General features: G+C 43.2%; 1 long non-coding RNA gene across 1 annotated transcript in view; it reads left to right on the top strand.

Moving 5' to 3' along the window:
* The first annotated feature begins 1504 nt into the window (after positions 1 to 1504).
* LOC143649447 (uncharacterized) overlaps positions 1505 to 6152 on the top strand; it is a 31936-nt gene continuing 27288 nt past the window's right edge. The window contains exon 1 of the long non-coding RNA XR_013159004.1: positions 1505 to 1622. This is a non-coding gene — a long non-coding RNA (uncharacterized LOC143649447). The remainder of the gene's footprint in view (positions 1623 to 6152) is intronic.

Genomic DNA, 6152 nt, shown 5'->3' with positions numbered 1-6152 from the left:
TCCCTTCTGAGATTCTGCCATCGGGGTCTCCCAGGGGAACCGCTGGTGTTGGAGCAGGAGGCACAGGGACTTACGGAAGCCACTCTTCCTTCAGGCAGCGGTTGCCAACGCCCGGCTTGTTCAGGAGGACATCTGCAAGGGCGGCGAGCTGCTCACTGCCTGGCTGGTCCATGCTAGACAGGGTGAGAAAGGCTTACTCCATGGTAATGTGAGGGGACAGAGTGGACAAAAGCAGACGGTATGCAATTCTACCAGTGTTTGCCAGGCCACAGCTCTGCTCTGCGGCTGTGCAGAGAGAACACTGCCTCGGAATGTTTGTAGTCTCAGGGGAAGGGGGCAGCTGCCCAGAACCTGCCCAGGGAGCCAATGGCACAGCACACCTGTGCCTCATAAAGATGGAGCTTCAGTCCACTCACCCAAGCTGTTCTTCCTCTTTCCTTACTCTCTTCCCCTAGCATTCTTGGTTGTCTACTTGAAATCACCTTTCCAGGCAGTGAGTGGAACATGAACTTCCTTGCTGGGGGCAGCCTGAACGTCCCGGGGTCCTACCAAGGCGCACGTGACCCAGGAGCCCCGCAGCCATGGGGGGTGGACGGTGACGCCTGGTGACAGCGACCTGGGGACACGTGTGAGTACCTGAAGAAGGTATACTGCTGCCCGTACATCCAGCAGCAGGGGGGTGAAGGATCAGAGCGGGATAGTCACCAAAAGGAGGAACGAGGATGGAAAGCATCAGAGCCCAAAACACAAAAGTGGCTGGGAGCACAACCTGTGGGAAAGTAAACCCGGAGCCGTGAGCTGGGATGTGTAAGATTTTTCTCACTCTCTTCCCCCGCTTTCATGCACGCGGGCGCGCGCACACGCATTTATCTGGCGCCTCCCAACTGGTCCCTGGTGTAGAGAGTCTGATCCCTGGGCCACATTAGAGACAGGGAAATAGTGTGTGCAAAGGCCAAAGGTGCAGAATGGTTACACTGTCCCGGTGTAACCATGGAAGAACCGGGGTGTCGGCCAACGTGCGGCCGGAGATTAAAGGGCAGTTCAAAGAACATGTCACCTTTCTGCTTTCTGAACCAGAGTTCTTTTTTCTGAAGAAGAAGAATAAAAAAGAAACATAAGAAAAAGCAGGTCAACAACCTTGATGTATATAAGGTCATTTCAAAAATGAATGTAAGAAAAAAGCAACAATATTTACACATTCACTGTTACTCCATTTTCTCTGAAATGTGAGGTCTGACACCTACAGAGAAGCTTTGTGGGCTACCAAGGATCAAAACTAAGGTCTGGCAAGGAGGAAGCCCAGCCGACAGACCCCAGGGCGAGTGCACACCGCCGCCTGGAAAGCCCGGTGCCCGAGAGCGCCCGGGGGCGGGGGCACAGCCCGCGGCGCAGCCCACCTGGGCCAGGAAGTCCTTGCGGCTGCGGAGCGCGCGGTGGAGCCGCTTGACCAGCAGGGCCTGCAGGTGCTGCAGCCGCAGCCGCGCGCCGGTGTGGAGCGGGGCCCCGTGGGCCTCCTCCGGGGAGGGCTGAGCCTCCGCGCCGCCGTTGGAGCGCTGGGCTGTCCGCCTGGCCTCGCTAGGACCCAAACCTGGGTGCTGGAAACGGATGTCTTCTCCTTTCTGGTGAGTGCCACCTGGTTTGGGTGATGGAATTAAGAATTTAGTGAAGTTCAGAGGTGATGATGGAGTAATACCGAGAAGGTCGGATTGAACGGATGAGCATGAGGCTGAATCATTATAATATGTCTTTTAGTCTCCAGTACCTTAGAGCAGCTAGAAATAAAAACCTAAAATTGTGGAATTGTAACCCATACCACACTCTGAAATGTGTTCTACAACTAATTGTTGCGAGGTACTTTGAAATGTATTGCTTTTATATATGTTAGAGAGAAGGAGGAGTGTGACAGACAAGATAGGACTTAGCAAACGAGTTTGACTGCGGAATCACTGTACTGATATTTCTGTTGGTCTCCAGTGTCTTGGAATAGGAAGAAGGAAAAATGAAAACTCGTGGAACTTTAACCCATACCAAACTTTAAAATATGTTCTATAATTAATTGTTAAAATGTACTTGGAAATTTACTACTCTTTTGTATATATATTTCACAATAAAAAAATATGTTAAAAACTAGAACAAAACAAAACAAAAAAACTTAGAAAATATCCACAAGCTCTGGATCTCATATATCTTTTTTTTCATTTAAGTCAACAACAAACACCAGACAAGTAGGTCAATGAACTTTTTAGAATTCTGTTTTCCTGTGTAAATGAACTATCGATAGAAACACTCAAAATCACTTAAAAATTCTCTATAGCGTTAAAGAGAACAAGATAGATCTAAATGCATTGACGTAGAAAGAGGTCTTAAACATTAAGTAAAAAACAACTAAGTTGTAAAACAACAAGTGTAGTAAGATCATATTTATGTTAGGAAACACATGTATCCTTAACAAAGACAAATGCTATTTTATGTACATACACAGGCAACCGCAAAGCTCTGAAAGGATGTCCAACAGTAACAGGCTACCACTGAGGGGGCAGAACTGGATAAGGGGAAATGAAGTGGGAAGAGGGACTTTAGTCTTTTTGGTATTAGTTAAGTTTTTTTTTTTTTTTCACCACAAAATATACTGATGTGTTACCTGTATACTAAAAAAAAAAAGAAAAGTCAGAGTTGACTTGGTTCCTTTTGAGTTTCTAGCAGCCACTGAGAAATGAAAAACGAATGGAGTAGGAAGTAGGAGGCCTGAGCCTGGATTCTGATTCTTAATAGATTGCATTCATTTGGGGAAGTGGTCCAACCTATCTAAATCTGAGTTTTCTCATTTGTAAAGTGAACATGAGAACATTTCACAGGATCATTATGAATGTTAAATGTGATAACATACGTGAACGTGTTTCATATACAACTTTAAGTTGTCAGTTATGTTGATGCTGTGGTTTAATGCCATGTGTTCATATGGAGAACATCTGTCATTGGACATGGAGGGAGAACTCAGAGGGCCCTTGGTAGGTCCCCAGCTCAAGTTTACCAGTGCAAAAGCATCTGTACAGGGGGTTGGGTTGGCTCAGTCTTCATTCTTTTAACTAATGTTCACGGGCACCTGTGACGTGGCAGGTCTGTGATGAAACCTAGGCCTGGCCCCAGCAGCTGCACACAGAGCAGTGGGGAAGTTCTGCAGGCCACTGACCACCTGGTACCAGGGCTCTGGTTCTCCAACCTCCTTTCTGTCCTGGCATGGTTGATTTCTGCTGTGGTTAGCCCTCCCTCTGGTGGGACTCCTGCTGCCTCTTTGCTGGTGACCTCATGTCTATCCCCTAAACTTTGCTTCCTCTCTGGATGACCCCATCCAGACTGGAGCCTGTCATCTCCGTTGGAGCTGAGAGCTCCAGGGCTGTTTGGCATTGCCAGTTTGTCCTTGACTCTTCTGCTACTCTTTAGGAGTCACTGATGTGAGCCACCCCTGCAGAAGGGTTGCAGGGCTGTTAACTCCCTTGGTGCTAGGCAATGTGTGACCCCAATGGTCAGCTATACATTTCCTTAGAGTTTGGAAACAAGATCAGAAAATACCATACTCTAAATCTGAAGCAATAAAAACAAATGATGTTCCTCAAAAAGTTAAACATCAAATTATCATGTAACCTAGCTATTGTATATATCCAAAAGAACTGAACACAGGTTCTCAAACAGATGCTTGTATGCCAGTGTCCAATCAGCATTATTCACAATAGCCAAAAGGTGGAAATAACAAAGTCTCCATGGATAGATCAATGGATAAACAAATTGTGGTATATAATGAGTTATTCAGCTATAAAAAGGAATGAAGTTTTGATACATGCTACAGAATGGGTGAACCTTGAAAACATGCTAAATGAAATAAGCCAGGCACAAAAGGACAAACATTGTATGATTCACATATGTGAGGTATATAGACTAAGCAAATTCATAGATTCATAATATAGATTAGAAGTTGCCAAGGGCTGGGGCGAGGAAATGAGGGGAGTTATTGCTTCATGGTACTGGATTGCTGTTTGGGGTGATGAAAAAATTCTGGTAATGGGTGGTGGTGATGGTTCCACAATATTTTAAGTATGTAATTAATGCCATTGAATTGTACACTTAAAAATGGTTAAAGTAGCATGTTTATGTTGTGCGTATGTTATCAATATTTTTTTTAAAAGAAAAAATGCATTCTGGACAAAAAGAAAAACAAAAAGATTTCACCATCTGAAGAAGTTGACCATCCCAAGAGAGACAGAGAGGGTATGGAATCTAGGATCCTAGATTTGAGAGCTAAGACCCCAGAATAAGACCCAGCAGCCTGTGTGACTTTAGACAAGTTTCCCAACCTCTGTGAGCCTCAGTTTCCCCCAGATGGGATAGATACTTGCCCTACCTGCCTCATGAGATCAAAGTGATGATCAAATAAGGCAATGGGTGTCAAGTGATTTGTCAAATACAAAGGGCTACACAAATTTATGGTAAGAGATGATTTTATAAATATTGAGGTTGGAGGGTTAAGTCTTGATCAGAGATCAGATACTCTATTAAGAACTTGGCTTGTATTAACTCATTTAATTTTCTCAACAACTCTAAAAGGCAGATACTATTATATCCCCATTTTGCAGATGAGGAAACTGAGGCACACAGACATTAGGTAATTTATTCAAAGCCGCTCAGATAGCAAATTATGGAGCTCAGGTTTTTATATTTGGACTGCCTCATTCTAGAGGCTGCGATCTTGACCTCTACCTTGACTGCCTCCCCAACATTGTATTCTGTGCCCATGCTGACCAGACAGTCCTGTGGTGTATAATTTATTCTCCTGTGTGGACTTAAATTACCAAGAAGGAGGATTTAAAAGGACTCAACTCTTGAGTCCAGCATAGCTTCTGATGTCAATTTGCACATTTTCATTCTGCTCTTGGTTAATGTAAATCTTACCATTGGATGAGCTGAGAGAATTCGGTTTCTGTGTCTGCAAAGCTAAGAAGAAAACCAGGACCCTTTGGTGAGGTCCAACCCCCCCACCCCTACCTGGACGGCCACCTATTTTGGCCACCACACGACCTACCTGGGTGGGCTGGAGAACACTTGGCCTGGTATATTTAACCATTGGTTATTCTAGACATAGCTGATAAACTCCTGGGATACTTATGTAGCAATATGAAAACTATATTATCTTAACAGCTGGCACCAGCATTCCCCCCCTAAGGGGGGAATATATCTTTTAATTTTTTTATTGTATGGTATTACATATATACAAAGCAAAGAAATAAAAAAAGCAATAGGTTTCAAAGCACTGTTCAATAAGAGTTTGTCATGGGCTACCATATGATTCTCTCAGATTTTTATTTCCAGCTGCTCCAGAATATAGGAGGCTAGAAGACTTAAATATATTTTTTATCATCACAATGGACTTTTTTCTTTCTTTTTTGTGAAAAATAACATACACAAAAAGCAATAAATTTCAAAGCACAGCACCATAATTATTGTAGAACATATTTCACAGTTTGACATGAGTTAAATTGCACAATTTTAGGTTTTTACTTCTAGCTGCTCTAAGATACTGGAGACTAAAAGAGATATCAATTTAAAGATTCAGCAATCATGTTCATTTGTTAAATCCTGTCTTCTTTGTATAAAACTCCACCATCATCTTTAATCTTTCTATTCCTCTTTTTGTAGCAGCACAACCTTCAGTCATAAGTATACACCATTGTTTGCCAATCTACTTCTCAGTCGGTGAATCCTTCAACCACCTGCGTTCGTCAGGGATCATGTAAAGTGCCCAAAGTCCACAGTCTGCCAACACTCTCAATTTTAGATAATTTCATGTTCCCAAGGAAAAGAAAGCCAATAAACATACCCTCACCAAATAAGAAATCTAAACCTCCTCTTAATTCTCATCCCTCCCCCCATTATTTATCTCTGCTATTGCTATGACACTGCTTTTTTCCTGTTAAACATAACCCATAGCAGTTTTCCCCTGTACCCTGGACTTAAACACTCTTTGTACACGAATCATACCTTTGAAGTAGTTCTTGCAAGAACTAATTTATATTTCTAGTGTTAATCAATGGGGCATGTAGGTCTATACAACCCCTTTCAATCTTGTTCATATTCAATATGGTAATATTATTTATAGATTT

Source organism: Tamandua tetradactyla, chromosome 11 (assembly GCF_023851605.1).
Source record: "Tamandua tetradactyla isolate mTamTet1 chromosome 11, mTamTet1.pri, whole genome shotgun sequence".
In the NCBI taxonomy this organism is placed as follows: Eukaryota; Metazoa; Chordata; class Mammalia; order Pilosa; family Myrmecophagidae; genus Tamandua; species Tamandua tetradactyla.
Note: the sequence above shows the minus strand (reverse complement) of the source record. Positions and strands in the feature narration are given on the sequence as shown.